The following is a 16,920-nucleotide window of genomic DNA, read 5'->3' on the forward strand; positions in this document are numbered from 1 at the left end:
CCACTTCCCTTCAGAGAAGTAGAAATGAAGAAATGAGAGACCCTCGTTTGAGAGCAGAGGGTTACAGGCTAAGCAGTGGTGGGGAGAATCAGAGTCCAGGAAAAAAACATTCTTGGGCTACAAAAAGGCTTTTCAGTTTGCAACAAAAATCCAATTCAACTTACAAATTAACTTTTTCTTAGTTCACTAATAATCTGAAAATAATGTCTACATTAAGCTAGGAAGTAAAACCATTCAATTAAGGAATTAAAAATATCAATATGAACGAAGAACTTTCTGATGGCAAATGTATAATAGCTCTTTTGTAGGTCTGTAAAATAAGTCCAGGAAATATTTTGATAGATTAATACTCAAACGAACAGCAAGTTACATTTTTCCAGCACAGTAATGCAGTCTGCTCTTTGGCACTCCAAACAGAAGTTGCAAATGTCCCACTGGATAACAATCTCTGCACTGTTCAGTTTTAGCAGGTGGATTCCAGCTTGCCAAAGACTCAAAATTAGGAAACTGCTCTTCCAGCCATCTCCAGACTGCCAACTCTTGATTTGGCGAACGGAAAACTGTAGGAAGATTGTCTGTAAATATGGGATCAGATCTTGAACCAATCTTTTGTTTTCTGTGACATTCCAAAGAGGTCTTTATGTGGGCCAAATAACCCAACAGTACATTATTAAGTGGATAAAGAAGGCGATGGAACATCAGTAAAGACTGATCATAAGATTTCTGAAGGCCAAATCTTGCTTCGACACACTTATCTAGTTTATCCAGAAGGCAGTAATGAGAATTACTAGACACATCAAAGGAAGGAGGCCCCTTTATTGGATAAAATAAAATAAAATAACTAAGCTACATATGGAGATTTACTTCACTATGCTATTTTCTTCCTCTAAGAGGTCTTAAAATGTTTTAATTTAAATATTATATGCCGTTTTATAAAGAGTTGTTTTATTGCTCCTGGACCTGAAAATAGTCATAAGTGTTATATTAACTCAGGGAGCCATGAAGAGATGAGCTGTAAAACATTGAATATAGAACCATGGTGGTTATTCACAACTGAATAATGAATTGCATGTCACACAATGCATGATAGTTATCTGTGCTGCTGATGTTATAGCTGAGGAATTATTGGTCTCTCTTATCTGAAAGACCAAATGTAGTGTGAGATCAAAGGAGGCAATAATTGTGCAGGAAACAGCATCTTTAAAAAATTCCTCTGAGGATGAGAAACTGATTTATAAAGTTCAAGATTAGTAAGTACGGAGTATCATCTTGGGTTACCCAAGTTGGATCAAACATTTTTAGCAATATTTCTAGTAGATCATTTGCAGCAAGAAAGAAAAATAAAAAAAAACTAAAAAATTACCCAAAGGGCAAATCAGGGATCGCTTCTGGGGACTGAACAAAAGAGCAGGTGAAGTTATTTTCATCCACTTACATGGAAATGGGAAACAACCTAACATAAATACAACATCATTACATGTATTTGTTTCACTGGAAAGAGATGGCTCTTGAAGTCCACTCCAGAAGCCCCAGAGATCAGCTCAGATCTCTATAAGCCAAGGAGACAAGGCAGGGATTTTGAGGTCCTGCCAATTGAAGACATTCAATGTTTTCTAAATTGTTAGCCTCTGGTGATTCAAGAAACTTGGTGCAGATTGATGGATGGTTTATATCAGCTGATCAATGAATGAGATACCAAGCTAGATTATACCCACTTACCAAAGCACGCCAACAAAGAAAACTTTTGGAAGTCATTAACAACTGATTACAAGACATAATTTATTAACATCCTTAAAGACCTGCAGGACAGAAATGCTACAGAGATTTCCCATCTTGTATGGGCTTCCCCAGTAAACACTTCTCACTCAAAATATTCTCCATCCAAAACTCAGTTAAGGCAAAGTGAAAAATTAGAATTCACAGCTTTCTATGATTGGTAACTGCCTCAACATTGAAACTAGGTGTTTGCAAAGTAGAACAGCGATTAACAATGGCCCTCTCTGAGCAAGATTAAAAGTGATGTTTATTTGCATTTTTATCTTCTCTTTATTTTCCTAGCTAAGGACAAGAAGCACATGTAACCTTCATAAAAATCAGACAAAAAGTTTTGTTTTGTTTTTTTAAAGATTTTATTTATTTGACAGACAGAGATCACAAGTAGGCAGAGAGGCAGGCAGAGAGAGGGGGGAGGGAAGCAGGCTCCCTGCTGAGCAGAAAGCCTGATGCGGGGCTCAATCCCAGGATCCTGAGATCATGACCTGAGCTGAAGGCAGAGGCCCAACCCACTGAGCCACCCAGACACCCCACAGACAAAAATGTTAAGAAATATCTATAATGTGGACTTTGACTTTGGATAATAGATGATTTTTCATTCCCTATTTTACTTTTATGCCTGCCTTCCAAACACAATAATGTTTCTAACACTTTCCATTTCTCTTGGTTGACTCTCTGGAATGTTCTGTGAGGACTCGGGTCTCATTTATTTTGCCTACCAATGGGAAAAATAAATCTAGAAATGCTGCCATGTCGTTCTACCTTAAGACTTTAATAAACGAGGGCCCCTGGGTGGCTCAGTGGGTTAAGCCTCTGCCTTCGGCTCAGGTTATGATCTCAGGGTCCTGGGATCGAGTCCCGCATCGGGCTCTCTGCTCAGCGGGGAGCCTGCTTCCCCCTCCCTCTCTCTCTGCCTGCCTCTCCATCTACTTGTGATTTTTCTCTGTCAAATAAATAAATAAAATCTTAAAAAAAAAAAAAAGACTTTAATAAACGAAGTGAGGATTTGCTCTCCCAGCTATCCCTACAAGACAATAACGGCCAAAGACTTTCTCCTGATTCAGATATACAGTCTTTTACGATTATTTGCTTTTCTGTGATCTAACAATACGCCTTAATACTAAACCCTTATATATAATTACCAATCTCTAGGAAAATCATCTTGAAACAAACCCCTTTCCTTTTACATTTTAAACCTCCAGGACCAATTTTAAGCTCTTCATTTTGGCTGTAGTCACAAAGGAACATGTATAATTCATACAAAATGCAAGAATACAAAAACAACTATGACTCAGAAACTTGTTTCATGTCAACCACTGTTAAGTTTAAATGACATTAATGTTATCTTTTACCACCTGTGCTAGAAACTTTAATATAGATCAAGTCTTGTCCCTGAAACCCACCCACCCAAGATGTTCTCCCTAAAAGTTCATAGGCCTGCCTGGGGTTTTGTTCAGCTAGCTCATGTGGGTCACCTTGTACAGTGACAGATACACACACACATTTCCTGTTTTCTCAAGTTGATTGTGAGTTCCTTATGCCATTTTTCAGCTCCCTATCCTAATAACCTCAGTGCCTGGCGCCATGTTCGCACATATTTTTTAGTTGCTTGATTTGAAGGACTATACTTAACTTCACTTCCTCATCTACCAATCAACCATCTTTAGCTATATGCAGCCGCAGTCCTACTGTCATAAATGGGGAGGCAGAATGATGGGGTCAGAGTCCAATAAACTGGGAGACGAGGAATCAGGTCAGGTTCCAGCTGCTCATCATAACCCCAGGACAAGCTCTTAGACAAGATGTTTCATTTTCTGGGCTTTAGTTTCCTCATCTGTAACATCAAAGTGCTAGACTAGGTAAATGAGAAGGTTTATTCCAGCTCTTAAGTGCTATGATTCTGGGGTGCGTGGGGGGCCCAGTCGGCTGAGCCTCCAGCTCTCAGTTTGGCTCAGCTTGTGATGGCCAGATTGCGGATTCAAGTCTTGCATCAGGCTCCACGCTCAGCGGGGAGTCCAGTTGGATTTCTCTCTTTCTGTCTCCCTCTCTCTCTCTCAAATAAATAAATAAATAAATATTTTTTTTTCTTAATGCTATGATTCTATGTGTTTAGAATACCCAAGAACAGTTTAAAGCTCCACCGTCTTATACAACTGCCACTCGTTCAAATGTTGCAAATTAAATTTAAATTAACTAAAACCAAACACAATGAATAATTCAGTTGCTCATCTGCCTTAGCCCCATTCAAGAGTTCAATAGCCATATGTGACTAGTGCCTACTGTATTAGCAAAAATAGGGAACATTTCCATCACTGCCAAAAGTTTGATTGAACGAATCTGATCTAGAGTGAAAATAATTGTCATAGTTGTCCTTCTAGTGGTTACCAACAAATCTAATTAACTTTATTACTCTCATCTCATCACCAACTTTAATCCCAAACGTAATTCATACATTACAAATGCAACATGTACATTTCTTAAATGACAATCACTAATGCTCCTTTCTCTTGAAAAAAAAACATAACAACAAATGTCACCTTAGAGCACCAAGCTCAAAAACGGGAGCCTACGATCCACGGTTCCCATTTAAATTCCCTCATTTGGCTACACTGAACTGTTTCCCCACCCCTCACACTTGGCAATTTCCTGTGTGCATACCTTTGCTTGTCATGTTTCTTCCACTGAGAATGATTTCTATTCCTTACCACACCCCTCCCTAGGTCCAAATTCATCAAGACCCTTTGCAGAGTTATTTTTGGCAAAGCTCAAAAGAAAAAATGTTTGAGATGCAGCCATGATAGCTTAGCAGGAGGGGCCGGGATTGGCTCGTTTAAAGAGGCCACATCAGGACCATGCTGAAGCAGCCTGGTACTGCTCCATCCCTCAACTCTGTCAAATATACTAATTTCCTGGAGAATCTGCTGAGACTGGGACAGCTTCAGAAGGTGCTAGCTCAGCTCACCAAAACACGTGCTAAAAATGAAGGGATAGAATCAACCATGAAAGCAGAATCTTTGGGTCATGAGGTACACCTGCAGCAGTCAACTCCTGTGTGCCTCTGGAGAAACACCTAAAATGGTCCATTCGTCCCCCTGGACAACATGGAGCCAAGCTATGCAAATGAGTTAAGTATCAGCCCCAGGACTAAGGAAAGGTGGGCAGCTGGCAGGGGCACAGTGCCGGCATGGCACTGTCTAGACTCTCAATAAATCAGTCTAGACTCTCAATAAATCACAGCATCATCAGTAAGATCTTATATTGCATTTTTTGTTCCTCCAGTTGTCTTGTTCTCCAAGACAACGCTACTGTCTCTTGACTATTGAAAGTAATGTCTTCCAGGGTACCTGGGTGGCTCAGAAAGTGTTTGACTCTTGGTTTCAGCTCAGATCTTGATCTCATGGGTTGTGAGATAGAGGGCTGCCTCAGGCTCCTCCCTCATTGGGGGCAAGGTGGTCTGTTTGAAAGATAATCTCCCTCTGCCCCTTCCCCTTCTCCCTGCCCTTCCCCCCAAATAAATAAATAAATAAATAAATCTTTTAAGGAAAGAAATTGATGTCTTCCTCTTTGGAGCTGCCATAGCATTTTATGTCATTTTTGAGGTACTTAAATGCTTTCGTTGTATCTTGTCCATTTCTTAATTCTCTTACAAGGGTAAGGTATTTTCCAGAATTTTAGCATGATGAATATACACAAATAAATATGGAATGTGACAAGGGATAGATGAATAAGTGAACTGATTTCTGAATGAATGAAAACCCATAGTGAACCCTATTGGTATCACCCAAAAATACATTGTCTACCTTAACCCAGTCTTTCATCAATGACTTAATTAAACTTATTTACGTTTAAAGATTTTATTTACTTGTTAGAGAGAGACAGAGAGAGAGCACATAAGCAGGGGGAGCAGCAGGCAGAGGGAGAAGCAGGGTCTCTGCTGAACAAGGAGCCGGATGTGGGACTCGATCTCAGGAGCCTGGGATCATGACCTGAGCTAAAGGCAGCCACTTAACTGACTGAGCCACCCAGGAGTCTCCACCAATGACTTTCTTAAATTCTCTCTCCTTAAAGGTCACGCCTAACAAGAGATCTCCAACAAAATGCTAACTACAACGCTGTGTTGTTCATGTACAGAGCAGGTTGAGAAGTACTTAGGAAAATGTTCTTTGGCCACATTCTCTGAATTTTACCTTCTTTTCTCCTTCCTATTTCTTCATGTAAAATAAATGTTAGAATTCTTGATTTCAGGGGCACCTAGGTGGCTCAGTGAGTTAAGCATCTGCCTTGGGCTCTGGTCACAATCCCAGAGTTCTGGGATCAATTCCCACATCAGGCTCTTTGCTCAGCAGGGAATCTGCTTCTCCCTCTGCCCTTTACCCAATCAATCTCTGTACTCTCTTTCTCTCTCTCTCTCTCTCAAAAAATAACCTTAAAAAAAAAAAAAAGAATTCTTCATTTCTTTTTTTTTAATTTTTTTAAGATTTTATTTATTTATTTGACAGATAGAGAGCACAAGTTGGCAGGCAGAGAGGCAGGCAGAGAGGCAGGCAAGAGGAAGCAGGTTCCGTGCTGAGCAGAGAGTCCAATGCGGGGGCTCAATCCCAGGACCCTGGGATCATGACCTGAGCCAAAGGCAGAGGCTTTAACCCACTGAGCCACCCAGGTGCCCCAAGAATTCTTCATTTCATACTTAATTGGATATCAAATAGAATTACCTGGTACATTCTTGAAATGGTACATGACAATATCAATCATTATTAGCACTAACTTGTTTTCTCACAAAATTTCTAACTCAATGACAGAAGAGTTTTTCCCCACCATTCCCAAAGCTAATAGTATCTAAAAATTATCCCTAAATTAAAATTTTTTTACAACCAAACATTTCATTCATGCACTTATGGGTTCATACTTCTAATGTACATCATTTTCTATAATCTTAAGTAGGCTACATAGACTTTTCTAAATTAAATTTGTTGTATGACCCTGACACTGCCTAAAAGACAACTATAACCACCAATCCATGAAAGTTTCTTCTTTTTTGGATTTCCCTCAATTCTTTAATTCTTGTTATAGCTCTAGAATCCATATCCTTCAAATGTCTATATTATAATGTCAAGTGTAAAGACAAAATAACTTATATTCTACAACCAGGAAAAAAAAATGACTTGGGTATAGAGGTGATTTGGAAAATGAAAATAGTAATTGTATAATATGATAATTTTTTATTACTTTGATTTCATTAAAATTTTCATCTTTACTTTAAAATCTGACTTCTGTCGATTAAGTCTACATAGGTACTTGCACATATATTAGATAATACATGTATAAAGTTATTCATTACCACACTGTCTATAAAAAATAATAGACTGGAATCTCAATGTCTACCAATAGGGGGCTAGATAAATAAGTTATGATATATCCATTCAATGGAAATAATCAAATGTTAAAAAAGAATAAGAATGTTTTCAATGTAATACATTCCAAAACAACTTATTCCATTGATGTCTGTAACAGAAAATATGAGAAACTACATCATAATCCATCAATAGGTAACTAGATAAATAAGTTATAGTATATCCATTCAGCAGAATAGTATACAACTATGTAAAATGAGGCTATTCTTCATACACAGAATGGTCTCTAAGATACATTAAGTGAAAAAAAGCAAGATTAAGAACAATGCTGATGTGTGTTAACCTTTGCATCAAAAGAGGGGAGGGTTTAAGATACAGTTGCATAAAATAACTCCAGAAGAGTACACTCAAAACTAGTAAAAATGGCTGTACAAGGGAGATAGAATCGGTACATGAGGGACAGAGGAAGGAACAAAACTTCTCACAACATACCATTTTATATTTTTTATTTTTAACCTTGTGAATTACATTACCTATTCAAAAAAATTTAAATGTACATTTCCATTATCATTCTTTTAGTGCTTGTCTAATAATGAATGGATGAATTTTCAGAGAATCTTCAATATATTATTCTCAATCCTTTTCTCACCAAATTTCCTTCTGTACTCTACCCTCCCCTCTTCCATATCAAATGGTTTTTCAGTGTTCATAAAGACCTGGCTGGGGGGAAGACCTGAGGCAGAGCACTTTGGAATGGAGTAGATTTTGATCCAAGACATGATGCTTAATAATAAAATAATTTGGGGAACACATTTGCCTAGAAATGAAAGAAGAGATGTGTGGTCTGAGTAATGGCCAGCATGTTGAATAATACAAAATTGTAGTGGCATCTTGCTAACATTTTAATGGTCTAATTATCAGAAAGTTGAATAGAAATGTTTTCATTCTTAAACAAAGATAATGATTATCAAACACATGCTGAAAAACTACTTATTTATGTCACTAGCTTAAACAGGTTTTAAGAAAAAAGGATGGTAACTGAATAGCCATAGTGAAATTTTTTAATACCCAGCTATTTAGATATTGGAAATTGTCTGAGGTCCTGTACAGCCTTCCATTTATTAAAAATGAATTCACACCAAAAAAGCAACAATGTTTAAATTTGGCGTTCAAAAGGCCCTCACAGCTAGAGATATTAAAATGTCAACCTTATTTAAATGAGACATTATTGACCCCCATTAGTAGGACATGTGCTTGGTTTGGCTTTCTCTAATGGTGGTGATGGATTTGCTCTTGTCCATCCACACACTCCTGCATGTCCTCTTATGACCTGGGGCAGACATATGCTAGACAGCTGGCTGGACCAGGTCTGTGGTCATTGCACAAAGCAAAGCTTGCTGGCCCACACAAAGGTTGAACCTGTGACCTTGTTCTCATTAGCTCAATGCCCTGGTCACCTGAGCTAAACAGCCACGAAAAAAAAAAAAAGTGAAGCTTGAACACTGTGTAGATAGATGTCTGTGTGGGGGTGTCAAAGTCAGGTATAAAATAACATACAACAATGGGCATAAACCCGGTGCTTAGTTATTAAAGGGGGTATTACATCCTCTGACAAGTTATATATCTTGGAATCCATGCCCCAGTGGCAACTTCCAAGCTGAGAAACAAAATATAATCACCTTAAAAAGAATTTTATCTCAGTTCTGTGCCACAAGTCAATATGGTACAAACCCTGAAATAAAGAAATTGGCCATTGAAATAGTAGTTACCCGGAATGTGCTAGAAGATCCCAGAAAGCAAGAGATTCCTCAACTCATCTGATTTGGGTTCCACTGAGCCCTGGGCCAAAAGGGGAAGTAAATAATAATAATAGTTGGTAGAGATAGAGGTGAGAATATGAGCCAATAATCTGTGGTTAGAAGACGCAGAAGCTGTATATTCTGGCAAATCTTCATGAAGAAAACATCTGTACTCAGCCAATCTAGAACTTGTGGTTGAGTGTCCATGTGTTCTGTGTGTCACAGGGCCTCTGGTTACAGAAATCTACTAACAGTGGGGAGACTTCCACTCATAGAACCTACAATCATGGAGAAAGTCACTAAGTCTAGATTATCCAGTTTCTCCTTAATCCTGAATAGACTGTTATACTGGTACCAAGTCCTAAGGGTTGCCATGACTGTAGACCCAAAGCAATCCTCTCTGAGTATAAAAAAAAATCCCAGATTTATGAGAAATTTAACCACAGGTAAAACAGGAGCAATTTCATTACCAAGGTTTTATGTTAAGGGATAAAATAAAATTCCACTCAGTTCTTCCTCCTCATTCATTTGAATGGACTCTTCCATCAGGAACCTGGTCAACAAGACCATAGGCACAACATGAACCCCAAACCACTAAGAGAAAACAACCGAAGTCATATCTTGGGTCACAAGAAATATATGCCAAAAATATCACTCAAAAATGCCATTGTAGGGGCGCCTGGGTGGCTCAGTGGGTTAAAGCCTCTGCCTTTGGCTCAGGTCATGATCCCAGGGTCCTGGGATCAAGCCCTGCATCGGACTCTCTGCTCAGCGGGAGCCTGCTTCCCTTCCTCTCTCTCTCTGCCTGCCTCTCTGCCTACTTGTGAGCTCTGTCTGTCAAATAAATAAATAAAATCTTTAAAAAAAAAAAAAAGTTTAAAAAAATGCCATTGTAAAACTCCCCTTTTGAAAGATATAATTTCAGCATTACGTTCCAATTCCTTATCCTGCCATCCAGCAGAAATTCAAGGCTAAGTCTTCTTTGTCTTTGTATCCCCATCTCTAGCAGAGGACTTCCCATATAAAATGAGGTCAATAAATTATTAAATGAAGAAGCAATTGAATGACTACATCTGATCCTGATTTATCTTTCCACATCATCTCACTCCCCTTCTCTTACTTAATCGTTCCCTCCAAGACTCATACTAGTCTCCCCACTGCTCCACAAACATAGTTGGCCCTCTCCTTCTTCTGTTCTTGTTGAGAATCTTCTCTCTAAGGGCATTAGCATTTATTCAGTGCTTATTATGCATCATTTTATATATTTTATCTCACTTAATCCTAAAAGAAATCCATTTTTTTCAAGATGCTTAGAAAAACTGAGTAACTTCCCAAGATTACACATCTACAAAACAAACTAAGATTTGAACCCAGATTTAAGCCCTGTCTGACTCCAAAAAGAAACTCCTCTCCCATCTAGGATATTTGTCTGCCTTAAGGTACCCAAATTCTGCCTTTCCAGAATTGGTGTCTCTCTCAAGTTCTAGTGAAAGCTGCAAGGAGAGGAATTCATACCTGTCCACTCCATCCCATAATGACCTTTCATTGATTCAACATCGTGTCATTAACAAAGGGTCTCCGATAACAATCACAGACCACTTCAACACCCTCATTTTCTAGTCCTTCTATTTAGCCTTTTCATTTTCCATGACTCCAGTCCTTTCAGCCTAACGAAACCATAAGCTCAAAAGGCCGATTCTACATGTTATAATTTGCTGTACCCCTCCACAAGCATGGAAAAGACCTCGTGTGTGGTAAGCACCAAACAAATAGGACTGACTAAAAGTGACTAATGGCAAAATCTCCATCCTCCCACCAAGAATTTTTGTGCCAATTTCTATAGTTATGATGAAACATTCCATGAAGCATTTATTTCTTAAGGCTATTGTAATAAAGAGAAACAATAAGAAAATTTGGAAAATTTAAATAGCTATGTCTGCAAAACATTTTAAGGTCTTTCCTCATTAACCTTCTGGAGCATCTCTGCTTCTGAGATGTCTACCAAGTCAGTGTTTGTGAGATCATCTTGTTAAGATTTCCCATGTTTTTCCCAAATACTCTCGTTTCCAAAGGTTAATGACTTGGTTGTAAAAGTGCACTCCAGAATGAAATTTAACCTACGAGTTCTCCGTCTTAAGGTGAATATTCTTAGCAGGTTTTTGTTTTTTTTTTTCCAAAAATAGGAAGCCATCTGTTTAACCAATTTGAATACATATAAAAGAATAAAAAATAGGAATGCAGAGGTTCCTGGATTTTAAGCACTTTTGAGTATTTGTAAAATACATTATGACTTTGATGCTTGAAAAAATATGAAGTGGTGCTCTTAGCTATAAATCAGCCTCAAAAAATAAAGCTGAGCTAGAAGTGGGGATATCTTTAGGACAAAAATTTTTTGATCATCCAAAACGTTGATCATTTGTGGGCTGTAGAAAAAGAAGATTTATTATTTTTGAATGGCTCAATTTTTAGTAAGATAAAGACATACAATTTGAGAGAACATCAAACAGAATGTGGTTCTTATTAATATCACATAACCTTTCCTATAAAACTTTTCCTTTCTCCAGCCCAGCTCCCATTAGAACCAAACTAAACATGTTGACAGCTACAATTTAGGAAGGTGTTAGGCCAATAGTCTCCCCTTTTGAGAAACTGGATCATTAATTCAATATCATGTTACCAGTTTTCTTCATAAACCAAATACATGGGGATAGATCCTATTCTATAGGGTTTAAACACACACAAGTGACAAAAACCACAGAACACAGATCCTAATCAGCTTGGCCTTCAACCATGAACTCACTGTATGCACATATGTAACTCCCATTATCATTAGTATGAATAAAGCTCTAACTTATTTTATGCATTTGGAAGAGCGTGGATCTCAGTGTTCATGATTAGATATGTTCCTGTAAAAATTACATTGTTTTATTACCAAATGTGTTTATATATATCAGTATGTTTTAGAACTGAATATTCTCCTCCTGAGCAAAGTAAGTCATTATCTCCTGAACACTCTGTGACTTACTTATTTCCTTTTAATCCTAAATCCTCATATAAATGTAGAGTTAGCATTTTTGACTTTAGAATTTGTAAGGAAATCAATGAACTCTAGGATCTCAAGCTTGCTTTATTTTAAGTCTTGCATACAGTATGCATTCAATTAACACTTATAGAAGAATTAATTAATTAATCCCATTAATTAATTAATGAACTTAGGGACCCAAACCAGAGTCACAGAAGGGTGCACCCTAGAAGAGATCCCAGAAGGAATTCAAGATAAAAGTCTCAAAAACAAGGCTCAGATCCACTTCACGTAATTCATTCCATGTAATTCTGAGTTTGAATCCCAGGAAGAAATAATTTTAAGGTTTCCAAAAGATCCAGATAAAATTAGTCAGTCAGAACTTAAAGTTAATAGATGTGACTGTATCTTTAGAAGAGGTTGCTTGGACCTTCCTTTGTATGAAATAAGAGAACCTCAGAGTTTTCTCCTGAATCTCCTCTGGAGGTCATCCTGAAATTGGTGAACCCAGAGTCATATTCCAGACGTATATGGCTACCCACCAAAACAAATAAAAAATGGGTTAACACCAATATATTGGGGGTGCCTGGGTGGTTCAGTCAGTTAAGTGTCTGACGCTTGATCTCAGCTCAGGTCTTGGTCTCAGGGTCATGAGTTCAAGTCCCACATTGGGCTCCATGCTGGGCGTGGAGCCTACTTAACAAAAATGCATTCCAAGATTACCCCGCACTCAAGTCCCACCTCTACTGTCACTATTACTGGCACAGCTATATCCCATTGGGGAACCCTCCCACCTAGCCTGTGACCTGAGAGACACACCAGGATATAGTGAAGGTGTCTGACTTTGAGGGTTCACATTTAAGCGAGCTGACCTTCTTACCCACTCAGATGGAGAGCAGAAGGAAGAAGACAACCAAGGTTAAATGCCAGATGCTATATTGGATTTCATCATTTTCATTTAACGGCTCCTGCAGTAATTCTCTGAGGGGTATACAGTTATCTAGAAAGCCCCAAGTCCCTAGGTTTGTGCACTCAGGTCACTGTGGAAGGCTGCGTTAGTGGAACAGGACTGGGAACATCTTAAAACAAAACAGCTAAAACAGCTGCGTCAGAAATGGCCAAGGCTTGGGAGCAATATGATAGCTGCTATTAAACCCCACTTCGAGCTTCCCCCAGCTTTGATGGTTTCTTTCTTCCTCTCAAAAGTTTACCGTTCTTTTCCTGACCTCAAGTCAACCTCATAAAACCCCAATTTTTGTTTAATTAAAAAATTTAAGTTTTTGTTGTGTTATTGTCGGTTTCAGGACTTTCATCGTTTCTGTTGTTTGTATTTTCTTTGTCTATTTGGTCTGACAAAACATTAAACCGAAGTGGGCCACCCATGCTAAATTCTCTCATACAGACATGCAGTGAGGACTCCGTGTTGCCTGGCGTTCACCTGCTTCACAGCCCCTGTCCCCCATGGCACTTTCTCCCAGCAACAGCTGGAAATGCCCATGTGTGCCAGGATTTCTTTTTCAGCCTATGTGGTAGCAATCACTCTTTTCGACATCTCTCATTCCACTGAGAGCTAGTTGAATTGAAAGACTTCATTTTAGCATCCAACTTGGCATCCTTGAATAGACTTTATCATTCACTATTATGAGTAAGAGCTTACATGCATTCTTCTTCAGTCTGACAGTTAAGAAAGCATTTAATGCACTTCAAATTCCTTGAAAAAGTTATGTTGTAGTAACACCATGATAGAATTGAAAATTCTACAAAAGAAGCCGTTCAAGGGCCTTCTACCCCTGCAATGAGGGAAATAATTTCATTGAACTATATATAATGTTCACTGGATTAATTCCACCACTGTATTTAGCATAATCTTTTCTTAAGGTGATAATTGATAAGCCATCACTTAGAGACTGTTTAATGATGCTGAAAGGCAGCGTAGGCGGAAGTCGGCCAACTCATTGGGACTTTTTCAAGCTCCCAAAGACCACCTGGGATTCATCTCAATTCTCTGATGCTGTGTTTCAAATCAGCCACTCAAAGATACAATTTGCTGTCAGCAAGTCCCCTGATTTATTTAATCCTTCCCCAAAATATGTCCTGAAATTCTCACAATTTAACCCCTATTTGTCATGACGGCAGCTCCTCTGCAATGACTAAATCACTCTCTGCCTTTGTCAGGTGCTTGGAATAGGGGGGGGGCGGGGACCACGCTGGTGGCTGGGAAGAGCAAGACCAACCCTCGGGAATCCTGCTGCCGCTTTATTTTCTCAACAAACCATCACTAGATTTTTTAAATTATACTCATAATCTCCACTAGATCTCTCCAAAAATAAGAATATCCAAGCATACTGCATGCATTTCAGTATATCTTTATATTTTGCATTTTTAAGAATGACATTCCTAATTTCATCTACAATAGGGACACTTATTGGTTTTTAGATTAAATACTACAGTATGGGAAAATATGAGTTCAAATAGGATGATGGAGAAAAGAAGAAAAATAGGGGTGTCTGGTGGCTCAGTCCTTAAGTGTTCAGCGTCTGCCTTTGGCTCATGTCATGATCCCGGGGTGGTGGGATTAAGCCCAGAATCAGGCTTCCTGCTCAGTGGGGAGCCTACTTCTCCCTCTCCCTCTGACTACTCCTTCCCCTGCTGTTCCCTTTCCCACTCCCCTTGTTTGTGGTCACTCTCTCGCTGTGTCTCCCTCTCTGTCAAATAAATAAATAAAATCTTTTTTAAAATAAGTTTAAAAGGACAAAGAAGGGTAATGAAAACACTTTTCTTGGGGCGCTTGGGTGATTCAGTCAGTTTAGCAACTGACTCTTGGTTGTGACTCAGGTCACGATCTCATGGTCCTGAGATCGAGCCCCCCACCCCTCCCCACCGCCTCAAAGGACTCAGCGTTCAGCCTGGAGTCACTTGAAGATTCTCTCCCTCTGCCCCTCCCCGGACGCGGGCACGCACTTGAACATGTGCCCTCTCTCTCAAATAAATAAATCATTTTTTAAAAGATGTTATTTATTTATTTGAGAGAAACACAGAGAGCATGAGAGAGAGAGAACATGAGTAGGGTAAGGGACAGAAAAAGAAGCAGACTCCCCAAAGCTCAAGAAGCCTGAGGAGGGGCTAGATCCTGGGACTCCAAGTTCATGACCTGAGTTGAAGGCAGACACTCAACTAACTGAGCCACCCAGGTGCCCTAAATAAATAAACCTTTAAACAAACAAACAAACAAAACAAAAAAACCTCTTCTCTGACTTTAAGAATAAATGTGAGAGCGGCACCTGGCTGACTCAGTTGGTAGAGTCTGTAACTTGATCTCTGGGTTATTATTTCCAGCCTCATATTGGATATACAGATTACAAACAAAATCTTAAAAACAAAATCTTAAAAAAAGACGGATGTGACAGTCAAGTCCAATGCAATCTACTTTCATCTTCTTTTTTTTTAAGTTTATTTATTTTGTAGTAATTTCTACTCGAACTCACAACCCCAAGATCAAGAGTCACACACTCTTCCGACTGAGCCAGCCAGGCACCAGTCTAGTTTCATCCTCTAATGTGTAAATTAGCCACCTGATGAGCTAAAAAAAAAAAATCACTCTAGTTCGCAAAATGGAAGTCCTATAATGAAGAGGTGGCATTCTTCCCCCAAAATAGCAGTACGAATGCTTTATAATCCCTAATAAAAATCAGAAGGAAAAAATTCAGACCCAGTTTGAGTGGTGCACTGAAAACAATTCTTAAAGTTCACAACCCTTATTCCCAATCCCAATGTTCCTCTCTTTTCAGGTCAGTTCTGGAAGTCAGTAAAGATCAATCAACTTTCTTATTAAGGTTCTTATTTTGATGTAATTATAGATTCTCATGCAGTTGTAACAAATAATAGGGATCTCTTGCACCCTTTACCCAGTTTCTTCCTGTAGTAACATCCTGCAAAATTAGAGTAAAACATCACAACCAGGATATGGACATGCATACAGTTAAGATACAGAACATTTCCATAACCACAGGCATCCCTTTTGCTGTCCTTCTGTAGCTGCACGCACGCCCCTTCCACCACTCCTTAACTTCTAGTAACCACTAACCTCTTCTCCACTTCTGTGATTCTGGCATTTCAAGCATGGTACATAAGTGGGAACATACAGACTAGAACTCATCCTAGGTTAGTACTTCCCTCCCATCCCTGGTGTAATTCCCTGGAGATGCATTCAGATTCTTGAGCTTATTGATAATTTATTCCTTTTTTTATTGCTGAATAGTATTCCATGGTATGGCTATACTATGATCAGCAACACTTGCTTACTTGTCAACAGAATGTCAACAGTTTGTTTATCCATTGAAGAATCCATGAGTTGTTTTCATTTTAGGGCAATCATGAATAAGCTGCTTTTTGTACAGGTTTCCACGCAAACTTAGATCATCATCTATCTGAGATAAATGCCCAGGAGTGCAATTGCTTAGTCACTTGGTAGTTACACGTTTACTTTTTAGGGAATTGCCAAACTGCGTTCCAGACTGGCTGTACTATTTTAGTTCCCACCAGCAGTGTCTTAGTGATCCAGTTTCTCTCCACCCTTGCTAGCATTTGGTGTTGTCATATTTGATTTTGAGCCAAAACCAGAGATCCAATTTGGGACAAAAACTGCTTGCAGGGCTTTCAAGTTTAATGTGTTTTGTTCTTTTAACATTACCTAGATACTGAAAATGTATATATTTTTAATGTCAGCTCCCTTTGGTTTCAACCCCACAACTTAAAAGCTGTGCATTTGAGACAAATTACTTTAACACCTCTGAACTTCAATGTCCTTACATGTAAAAACCTACCCCTTTTAAGAAGCATATTAAAGGAACGGTGTGTGTAAAGAGCACAGGGTAAAATAAGTGCTCAATAAATGCTAATTGCTTTCCTCCGCATGTGTGTCCTACTATGCTTGCTTCCTCTTAATCCATTCCCAGCACCACCTAGAACCAGTTCT

Source organism: Mustela nivalis, assembly GCF_964662115.1.
Source record: "Mustela nivalis genome assembly, chromosome: 4".
Classification (NCBI taxonomy): Eukaryota; Metazoa; Chordata; class Mammalia; order Carnivora; family Mustelidae; genus Mustela; species Mustela nivalis.